The sequence below is a fragment of the Nannospalax galili genome, unplaced genomic scaffold (assembly GCF_000622305.1).
Source record: "Nannospalax galili isolate Female #2095 unplaced genomic scaffold, S.galili_v1.0 scaffold283, whole genome shotgun sequence".
Classification (NCBI taxonomy): domain Eukaryota; kingdom Metazoa; phylum Chordata; class Mammalia; order Rodentia; family Spalacidae; genus Nannospalax; species Nannospalax galili.
This window is the reverse complement of record NW_008350535.1, coordinates 2133363-2145463: the sequence shown is the minus strand read 5'-3', so window position 1 is coordinate 2145463 and position 12101 is coordinate 2133363.

Below are 12101 nucleotides of genomic sequence, written 5' to 3'. Positions count from 1 at the left end.
TAAGTGACTCATATATGTATGTACTGTGTTGAGTAAAAGTCAGGAAGATAGATAGCCTTGCTTTGTTCCAAGTCTTAAGGGAAAGTTTTTCAATATTTTACCATTGAGTGTAATGTTAGCTGTGGGCTCTCATGCTTGACCTTTCCTTGGTTGAGGTACATTCTTTCCATACACAGTTTGGTGAGAGGATACTGAATTTTGCCAAATGCATTTTTTCCTGTATGTAATGAAACAACCCTATGGTTTATTTTTGGTCTTTTATTGTGTTAAAAGATATATCACATTCATTGGTTTATGTAGGGAGAACCATCCTTCTATTTCAGGATGAATCCCACTTGATTGTATTGGATGCTTCTTTATGCCACTGAATTCAATTGTTTTAATATTTTTTGAGTAATTTCATATCTGTGGTTATCAAGAATACTGACTTACAATTTTCTTTTCTTGAAACATTCTTTTTGACTTTGGTATCTGTGATGGTTTGAATGACAATGTCCCCTATAGGCACCAAGTATTTGGACATTTTTGTTCCCAGTTGGTGGCGCTGTTTGGGGAGGTCATAGAAACTGTGGCTAGGCTGGAGGAAGCACATCACTGGGCGCCAGCTTAAAGAGTTCTTAAGCCTTGCCCATGGATGTGAGAGCTTGGCTTCCGCTCGCTCCATCTCCAGCCACCTCTGCCACCATGTCTCCCTGCCATGATGGACTCTTGCCCCTTGGACCTTAAGTTTAAATAAACTCTTCTTTTTATATGTTCCTTTGGTCATGGAGTTTCTATTACAGCAAGAGAAAAGTGACTAACACAGTATCAAATTAATGCTGGTCTTGGAAAGAGCAGAAATGTTTCTTTCTGTTTAAGTTTTTTGGAAGTCCAAGAAGGGTTGGTATTAGCTCTGAGATGTTTGGTAGAATTGAGTAGTAAAGCCATTGGTTCTGGGCTCTTGTTTGATGGGAGAACTTTATTTATTGATTTTTTGGAGACAAGGTCTCACTATGAAGCACAAGTTGAAAAACTCATTCTGTTGCTCAAGCTGACTTCAGTCCCACAATCCTCTTGTTTCAAACTCCTTAGTATGAGGACTACAGGTATTTGCCAGCACATATAGCAAAATAGGAGACTTTTAATCCAACTCAAATTCCTTGCTCAATAGGATTCTGTTCAGATTTTCTATTCTTTCATTATTTTTGTTGTAGTGCATTATGTATGTCCAAGAATCAACCCATTTTTCTGAAGTTGTTCAATTTGTTGGTGTCTAATTGCTCAGAGGAGTCTCTTATACCCTTATTCCATGGCACTGTGCTATGTCTCCTGTTTCACTGGTGACTACATGTATTTGGGTCCTTATTGTTTCCCTTAGTTCAGTTTTGATGGTTTTCTTTTCAAAAAATCAGCTTTTCATTTTGTTGATTTCCCATTGCTCTAGCCTCTACTTGATGCTCTAATCATTATTATTTCTTGTATTCTGCTAACTTCAGGCTTAGTTTCTTCTTCTAGTTTCATAATCTACAATGTTAGATTGTTTACTTGAGCTCTTCTTTTTTGATATAGCTGGCTATTGATTGGACTTTCCTGTTAGAATTGATTTTGGTAGCTGGACATGAGAGTATGCACCTATAATTCCAGAACTCAAGAGGCTGAGTAAGGGGAATTGCAAGTTTGAGGCTAGCCTGGGCTATGTAGAGAGTTCCAGAGCAGTCTGGGCTACATACCAAGACCCTGCTTCACAAAGCTAAGGGAGAAAGAGGAGAGAGACAGAGATGGGTATAGAAGGAGGTTTTCGTATCCCATAATGTATAATTTTGGTTGTGTTTTTAATCTTCATTTTTCTCAAGATATTTTTAAATTTTCCTTTTAATTTCTTTATTGACCCATTGAAACTGTGGAACAAGGAAATTCTTTTTGTGTTGTGCCAACTCAGGAGAACGTAAGGAACCTCCCTGCTCTACTTTCCCTTCTAATTCAGATTGCCTGCACTTCTGGGGACCGTGTGGATCCCGGGTCTGAGAGTGCTGCAGGTCTCCAGAAAAGGTTCAAGCCTGCAGCTTTCTGTGACTGGAATTCAAGACTTCCCATTCATAATGTCACTGATCCTATTTAAATTTTCAGAAATAAATCATTACCAAACCCAAACCCAGCCTGTTTAAACATTTAACAACCATCTTATAGGAAAAGGTAACAAAACAAAACAAAATATAGGAAAACGTTTTTCTTTAAAAAAAAAAAAAACCCTCTAAGGGCTGGAGAGATGGCTCAATGATTAAGAGCTGCTATTGGAGAAGACCCAAGCTCAGACCACAGAACCCACGTCAGGCAGCTCACAACCACCTGTAACTCCAGCTCCAGGGGATCTGGCACCCTCTTCTGGAGTCTTAATGACACCTTCACTCATGTGCAAAGACCCACACATATGCGTAATTTAAAATAAAATAAATCTTTTGAAAAGTTGAACAAAACTTCTTTAAGAAGAAAATTAGCCAAGCATGGTGGCACATGTCTTAATCCCAACTTTTAAAGTTGAATTAAAAAAAACAATAAAATCAGTGTCTTCACTAACTTTTATGTGTCTTATTGTTTGCCATGTTTCTTTCTAGCTTCAGAGAAATAATCTTTCAGATGCTTCAGATCTGAGCTACCAAAGTTTTACCAGATCAGATAGCACTCAGATTTCTTTAGTCAAGGCTTCTTTCATGCCACAGGCTGTGACTTGAAACTCACTTTCTTCATCTTTCATCTACAACAGGGTGAACTTTGGAAGAAAACAAAATAACCTGTCTCTGCCTGATTATTTCTCCCTATGGTCTTATTTTCAATGACTAAAGAAAGAATAAGGCTAATATGAATGGGAAAATAGCTACAAAAGTGAGCCAGCAAGGTGGCTCACCTACTTAAAGCTTGTACCAAGTGTCTGACAAACCCATTTCCATCCCCAGAACCCTTGTAAAGGTAGGAAAGAACGGGCTCCACAAGCTTGTCCTCCGATCTCCACGGATGTGCCTTGGCATGTGTGGCCATATGCATCATACATACACAAAAATCATAAATACTTTTAAAATTAAAAATAAGCTACATAACTGTTTTAATACCAGAAAGTCAAACCATGTTGACCTAATTTACAGTAATCTAAAATGACTAATTAAATCACAAATTTATATTTCTTTTCTTTGTCAATATTTCTGCTCACTGGAGTCTTTGTCAACTCTTCTGTTAATGAAGCTGTAAATTTTAAAGTTGGTATGTATTTACTTGAAATATTTCTTTGGGTGTTTCTTAGGTAGTTATTTACAAATAGAGTAAAACTTGCTGGAAACAAAGAATAAATTTTTTCAAGCTACCCTGCACAGAACAGATAATTTAAAGAGTTCCTCAGACATATGAATAAACATGTAGTTTGGACTGGAGTTCCTATGAATGCCATATTTAGTGTATTTTGCATTTCACAAAAGTGTATTTTTAATTAAATGGATACTGTTGTAAGGACTGCAGAGATGGTTCAGTTGGTAAAGTGCTTACCATGCAAGTATGAGGATTTGAGTTCAGAGCCTCAGCATGACAGTGCTTGGGAGACAGAGATAGAACCCCAGAGGCTCGCAGACCACGAACACTAGCCAGCTGGTAAGTTCCAAGTTTAGTAAGAGCCCTTGTCTCATAAAATAAGACAGAGAACAATTGAGTAAGACACGTGATGTTTGCCTCCTGTTTCCACATGCACAAACACACACATGAACATGTACATATATCACAAACACATGCACGCCCACACAAAGGAAAGGATACTATTGAAAAGACATTCATTCTCCTTTATTTTAAAGGAGACTTCCTCTTCCTAGATCCCAAGGTCATTAATTTATTAGCCATAGTTATAATAAAAGATCACTCAGAAATCATTTGCAATGAAATGGAAATAACATGCTCCACTTTCCAGATGATATCAGGGTAAGTGCTTCTATCAAAACACGGGCAGAGAGGGCTTTCCAATCACAGTAGTGGTCACTTGAGACTTGTGAAAATCCTGGTGATTTAGTATAAATAACTGGGAAAGCTGTTTGTGTGAAAGACAAATCCAGTTTAATTATATCTTCAGCTGAAAAATTGTTCAGCACTTTTCATGCATTGGGAAATTATATGTCTCAAAGAACAAAACAAAATGAACCAAAAAGCAGCAGTTGAAATCTTCATTAAACTCAAGACAAATCTTTCTCCATCCTAACATTCAAATCATTCTCACATGGTGCCATGCCAAGGCATCATGCCCCTCCTTCTTAATCACTAGTTTGCAGAGTCCCTATGGCTATTCCTGGCATGTGCTGTTGGATACTGGGAAGTTCTTTGGAAGTAGTTGTACCAGAGTTTAAGATTTGAGCCTTGGGCTGTGGGTTGAGATAAAGCCTGATACAGATCTCAGTTCTGCAATCTGCTGGCTATGTGAGCACTGGAAAGTTAATCACTGTGAGCCACAGTTAATAATAGCTCTTATATAATGGCACTCTAATAGCATTGAGATACTCTGTATTCAATTGCAGTTAACAGTGTTCCATGTATAGTCTCGAATGCTCACTAAACGTTACCAATAATCAAATCATAGTGAAAGGTGGAGGAAAACAAGTATAATGATAAGCTGAAGTTTATCTCTTTTAAACCTATTCCCTATGATTCTTAACAAAAATATGTGTTATTTAATATTAAAGCAATTACTTAGAGTATTCTCTCTTGTGTTGTCTCTAGACTTCAGATGATAGTCTTTTGAAGGGTACAAATTTCCATTGGAAATAATTTTTCTTAGGTTATTAAATATTTACAGACATAATTTATTAAGACAAAAATATGCTAGCTGACCATTTTATTTTATTATAAATAAAATTTCAGTTTCACAAAATGAAACACTATTTAATGTTTCCTCAGAGGAAAATAAAGTAAAATATTTTTGCTAGAGGTAGAGATGGCTGAGATCCAAAGTAGAACATGTGTGCCCACTTGCTGTCCTCGGGGCAGGCTCCTCTGCCTGATCTTTCCCTCTGGGAGTCCAAGTACGCAGAGCTCTCACTGCACAGTTTTCAGTCCAGGACAGAGCTTTCTCTCTGTCTTCTTCAGGTTTAGACTGTCTTGCAGAAATGACACAACTCAATCCAAACAAGAGCGACCTCACTTCAGTCTTCAGCCTCAGCACACGCTGCAAAACAAGCTTTTTCCTGAAAGCCCTGCACTGGATCAACCACTTAAAATATTGGATCCCATTGTGCTATTAGTTCTCTACAATTTGTTCCATTAACCAGAACCTGGGAGAGAATATAATCTTTAATAAACTAAAAACACAAAGTACAATAGTGTTTCTAGGTTATATTATTACTATCATTATTATTACTCTATTGTCACCCCAAGAGCCTTTTTAGACATATTTTTCCTAATCTCTATCCAAGAAATTTAAATACCCTTGATATGTGTATATAATCATAATATATATATATATGTGTGTGTGTGTGTGTTTTATAGACACAAAAAGAGGAAGGACATTTTCCCCTCCAAGATCAGACTTTACATCTCTGGAACACTATCACCCTTTGATGATGCTTAATGCACAGGAACTGAGAATTTGGAGATAGGTACAGGGCCCTTTACCTGTGTCACGTTACATCAACATAGCATTTTAAAGCTATGGTGTTTGAGTAGGGAGAACATTCGAATATTTTACTGTGCATGCATCATAATTTGCATGCGTTAATGAAGACACAGCACCCAAAGCCACTTGTCAAATGACCTGTGACATGCCGTCCCCCTCCTATAGTTTTGTTGTAACTACTTATTAGCAAGGGAGGATGACGGAAGGGTGAGAACAGCACACGAAGGGATGAGGGAATGAACATTCCCTACTGACCTTTAGTCAGAAATTGTTCTCCTTCATATTAGTTGACCAAGAAATTTTTATAATTAAAGCAATATGAGGCATTTGTTTCATCAATATTTTCTTCACTATGCTTCATGCCAGTAATAAAAGAAGAACTATGGGGATTATAAAGTACCATATGAGATAGTTTCAAGATTTATTCAATTAAAGTGACACAGACAACACAGGGTAATTTGTTGTTTCATTCATTCATTCGTTTGTTCATTCATTCATTCAGAGTTACTCACTGTGAGCCCACCATGAGCAGGCTGGTAGGAAAACACACACCCTACAGAAGCTGGTGCTACGGGATGATCTGGGCTCAGCCTTGGATTTCTTCCCTTCCAGGATAGCTCTTTATGAGGAAGGGTTTGGCGTATCCCCCAGCTCTTTGCTTAACGTTCCTTACTGAAGTTCAGCTCAGGAAGACAGAGTTTCCCGTCTTCCTCTCCTCACATCTCAGCTGTGGAATGACAATTATGTAAAACTCTCCATCTACACCTTTTATATCCAAGAGCGTTTGGGGCTGAATCAAAGTTCTCACTTAACTCCAGCTACATAAGGTTGTGGTGCTGATCTGTCCAATGTTGCCCCTTCCTCCCACCTCAACCCCATCAGCCCTAGTTAAAACAATTCTGTAAGGGATGCGCAAATACAACTAAATTAAACTATTTCCATATCCAACTCAAAAATACATCCCTTCCTCATTACCGTCTACCTTTCCATCACTTATGACAACATACAATCCACAAATTACCTTGGGATCAAGTGCTTAATTTTCATGATTTAAAATGTAGCCAGGTGAGGTGGCGCATGCCTTTAATCCCAGCACTTGGGAGGCAGAGGCAGGTGGATCTCTCTGAGTTCAAGGCCAGCTTGGTCTACATAGTGAGTTCCAGGACAGCTGGGGCCATAGGGAGACCCTGTCTCAAAAGACCCAAATATATATACATATATATATGTATATATATTCCAGCTAGACTGTCTAATAACCTACAACTGTTATTTATTCATTCAAGGGAAGGAAGAAACAAAGCATTTATATCTGTCTAGGAGGAAAAGAAAACCTTATTATCCAGTTAACAATTGTTTGTATTCGTTATTGAATAAAGATACAGAAAGCACATAGGTGGTAACAAGAAACTGATAATGATGGATCCTCACTTGCAGAGTCTAGGAAAGGCATAATGCAACATGTTTGTGAGCTCCACTACTGGGAAGGGAGTGCTTCTCTGTGGGGAGCTAAAACCTGACATCATTTTACTCAGAAAGGTGTTTCTCAGAATCACCACACGCTGCATATATTTAGTAGTTATTTCTGTCCTTGACAAGCCTGAGTGGGCCCTATAATAGAATTGGGTTTGAATAGAGAGTGAGACACATCTGATCTTCTGATCACATGTGAAATAAAACATCATTTTAAAACATGGACTAGGTTTTAAGATGCTTGCGTGTAAGCTTGTATTACTTTTGCCTTTTATTACTGAAAAAGAAATGTGCATGGAACCCTGTTTTTTAATGCAGACATAATGATCATTAATTTTGTATATAAGACTATTGAAGTAGGGGGCTGGAGAGATGGCTCAGCAGTTAAGGGCACTGGCTGCTCTTGCAGAGGACCCGCGTTTGGTTCCCAGCACCCATGTGGCAGTTAACCAGGTTTCTGTAACTCCAGTTACAGGGGGATCAATTGCCTTCTTCTGACCTCCATGGACATTGCATGGCTTGGGTGCACCTACATCCATGCAGGCAATACAGTTGTACACATAAAATAAAAATAATATTTAAACAAAAGGATGCTGACGTAGATCGCCAGACTTGCCATTTCCATCATCCGTTGTGACATAGATTGCACACAGAACCATCTTTAAGTGAAAAGTAACTCATGTGCTAACAATTTGGGTCCATCTGTTCACTGGCCTGGAAATCTAAGGTTAAGCAAAAGTGGTGTGATATGGTTCACTGTGTTTCTGCTGCAGGTAGAAAGAGACTAAAGAGAGATTTGAAGCTGCCTCTTAGTTCTACTTTTGGGTTTTCTTATTTTTGTTTCTATCACATCAAACTTTAGTACAGATTTTTGGAACCCATCATTGATAAGCTCTAGCCACCTTATAATAGATATTTATAGTTGTAGTCCTAGGACTGGAAAACCACACTCCCAGGCCATCAGCACTGTTGAGTGGATAAGGGTGCTGGCGGTGTAGACCTGGCAATCTGAGTTCAATCTCAGGAACCTGCCTAAAAGTGGAAGGAGACAATCAACTGCACAAGGATGTCTTCTGACCTCCACACTCACATACACACATCATCACCACCACTACCAGCAACAATAGCAAGAATAATTTTTTTTAAAGAACTACCTCTAGGGATTTAGTCATATTTAGTAAAACAGATTGAAGCTCTACATTAAAAGCTGATAGAGCAGCTGGGCCTGGTGGTGCACACCTTTAGTCCCAGCACTTGGGAGGCAGAGGACGGCAGATCTCTGTGAGCATTCCAGGCCAGCTGGGACTACAGAGAGACCCTGTCTCAAAAAAAGATGCCCTCCCCCAAAAAACTGATAGGGCTGCTTGAGTGTGTGTCTATCTCCAATAACCAGGAGTTGTGTTCCGTTTCACACAGTAATCCCAAGAAAAAAAAAGTAAATAAAACACCAGAAATTTCTTTAAAACCTTTTTAAGATTATTATTTACAAAAAATAATATAGTATGCAGATGTATTCAAAGAATGTAGGAGAAAGACCCTTGATTTAAAATTCAGATTTCCCTGTAAATGAAATTACTTTTTGAACGCTCCTCAGAAAACTCCTTTATCTAAATGTATTTGGAAAAATAAAAATCCTAGCCTTCACTGAAGCTAGGGCCACCTACTGTTTTCCATTTCTCCAAAGTGACCAGAACTGAATCCACTCCACTACACACATTTCTGAAAACTTGAGCTGATGCTAAGCAGAGAGGAATACCATTCAGGAGAGAGAGGAGCAAATATCAATGGAGAGGAAATCTGGGTTTCTTTGGTGGTTGGGGACCCAGATGGAACATTGAACACAGCAAGAGAGCTTCTAGCAAACGGGGAAACAGGCACCTGTACTTTGACCACACTATTATTTCCCCATGTCCAAATAGAGTGCAAAGGAAAAATGCAGTGTGTATTGGTTTTCTGGGTTTTTTTTTTTTTTTTTTTTTTTTTTTTTTGAATAAGGTTTTGAGGTTCAAGCAATTGAAAGGCGGGAGCTGCCAACTGAGAGCAGAAACATCAAGTCAACAAACTTGGAACTGGAGTGGTAAGATATTGATTCCTCATCTAAGAAAAGATATGTGGTCATCTATGGATGTCTGAGTTTAACTGAAGTATGGAAAAGAGACATACATAGAAAACAGAAATGGGGCCTGGGGAGATGGCTAGGGGGCGGGGGCAGGGAAGAAATTGCCATGCAAGATCAACAACCTGAGTGTGGCTTCCCAGAACCCACATAAAAGCCAGTGCAAAGTAGTATGGCAAAGGTCTGGAATTCCAAGGCTACTTTCTGTGCGATGGGAAGCAGAGACAGGAGACCCTCCAGAAGCTGTGGGCCAGCTAGCCTGGTGAACATGGAGACAAACCTTAAATGACAGGCCCTGCCTCAAAGGAGATGGAAGGCAAGGACTGACACCTAAGGATGTCCTATCACCCCCACATGTGTGCTGTGGCATTGGAGTGTCTGTGCACACACATGAATGTATGCACACACACACACACGGCAAAAAGGAAGGAAGGAAGGAAGGAAGGAAGGAAGGAAGGAAGGAAGGAAGGGAGGTAGTGGGGCATGCACAATGCCTTGCTGCACTCCTACCATAAAAGGCTGGGGACAGGGGCTGGAAAGACAGCACAGCGGTTAAGAACACTGACTGTTCTTGTAGAAGACCCAGGTTCGAATCCCAGCACCCAAATGGCAGCTAACAACTGTCCAAAACTCCAGTTCCAAGGGATCCGACAGTCTATTCTGTCCTCTGCGGGCATTGTACAACACAGGTGCACTTACCTACATGCAGGCAATATACACATACACATAAAATAAAAATAATAAATAAAATATATATTTTTTAAAAAGGCTGGGGACAGAGAGAGAAACAAAACAAGAGTTCCGAGAGTCGCCTCACTGCACAGCTCCATGGACACCAACTGTGTTCTGGAGTAGTGGAAGAGGCAGCACGTCTGAGCAAGACTCACTGTGTCTGAGGAACAAACAGTAGAGCTTGAGATTCTGGGAGGCAAGTGGAAACTATTTGAGACTTGAACATTTTATTAGCTGTGTAAATATCTTAAACATGATGAAGACCAAGTTCCGAACATTGGAGCTTGCACTGTAAATGTCATTCTTGACCTTGACAAGAGCAGTGTCCACTCATCAAGAGAAGCAAAAGCCTCATTTGAATAAGCTAAAGGAAAAGCTGCAGAGGGAACTAGAGACAGGGATTACAAAGATTACTAAAGTGGATTATTTATTTATTATTTATCTACTTACTTGGTGACACACAGGACAGTAGCTGGGGAAGTAGAGCAAAAGTGGAACTTCAAAATATTATGAGAGATAATTTTCCAATAAAGGAGCAATAGTGATGTACAAGGCGAGAAGGGGACTCACTGTGGTGATGCACATGAAGTCACTACATGATAAAGTGAGTCACATGATAAACCAGCCTGAGCTCCTAATACGAGTCCTTCTTGTGTGTTATCTTTTGAAAACTGCTGCATCCGGTTGCTAGTTCATGATAGTTTTTGCATCTATAATCCCAATCCTAAGTGAGGCATGCCTATAATTTTTCTTTTTTACATCTTAGTAAGATTTTGGTATCATGTTTATGTTGGTCTCATAAATGACACTGATTCTTGTTTTTTTTTATATTTGGGGGAAATTTTTCATAAACTTGAATGATCTATTAAAATATTGAATATGTTCCTAAAATATTTAGAATTCACTGGTCATGCTATCTGGCCCCGAGTATTTTCTGTGGAAAGGTTTATTTGTGCTTACTACTTAAGAGACATCTCTGATATTTCATTTCTTCTTATATCCACTTTCACATTTTTTAAAGAAATGTGATTATCTTTTTTAGGAAATTGATTAGCATAGTTTTGTAGTAGCTGTTTATATGCACATATACAGTGTTACAGTTATGTTAACTCATGGATATATCTGTCAAGTATATTTTCTTCATTATATCATAATCAATTTCAAAATGTAGAACCACCTGCATGAAGAGTATACATTTTACCAAGTCACTGTTCATGATAACTTCTGCATCTCCTGACACACCCAGTACAGTTATCATTTTCTAATCTATTTGTGGACCAAGAACAGCCATTTAATTAGCATTTTTTAAAATATTTGACAGGCTGAGCAGGTTTGGCAAGTTTTTACTGAACTCTTTGTTTTGGTGAACTGACTGACAGACACATCCTGTGCATTACATGTTATTATTATTATTTATTATTGTTTGTTTACTTGTAGTATTGGAGATTGAGCAGAGGGCCTTGCATGTGCTAGAGCAGAGCTCTATTGCTGTGCTTTGTCCTCAGCCCCTGTGAGCTACATTTTGATTTGAGTAACTAAATAGGCAAAACCTGTAAATAGTGAAAAAGCCAGGTTGTTTCAACATGACCACTGACCAAGCAGTCTTATACTAAGGTGTGCTATTATTTCTTATTTGAAATACTATAAGTATTTTAAATTGTATGGTGTACAAGTTATACACAGTTTTCATAGACATAAATGCCACATAACTTCACAGCTGACCATTTTCCATAACTTTTCCCTACCAATTGCTCTATGAACCATTCTGAAAGTGAACAAAAGATACCATGTTTTCCAAATTATCATGTAAATGAGTGGCATCATGATTGACACCAAATTGCCTCTCAAAGCAAAATTGCCTCTTCTAAAATAAAGAAAATTAATATTCAAAAAATGATTCCACTCAACAGATGTGAGAAAGCTAAGTTGGTACTGAAAATATTCAAAATAATTTCTAAAATTGACACACTGGAACAGATATATCATGACCAGTACTAGATATTGGGGTTGGAAAATGTTAATAATTTGTATATTGGCTTAAAAGCCACCTATATGGTTTTTTTCAATAATTGTATCAATTGTACTTTAAAATAAGAAAAAATATAAAAACTCAGTCCCCAACTCATTACTTTAATATGTGCCATAATTTTATGATGCATTGGCCCAATG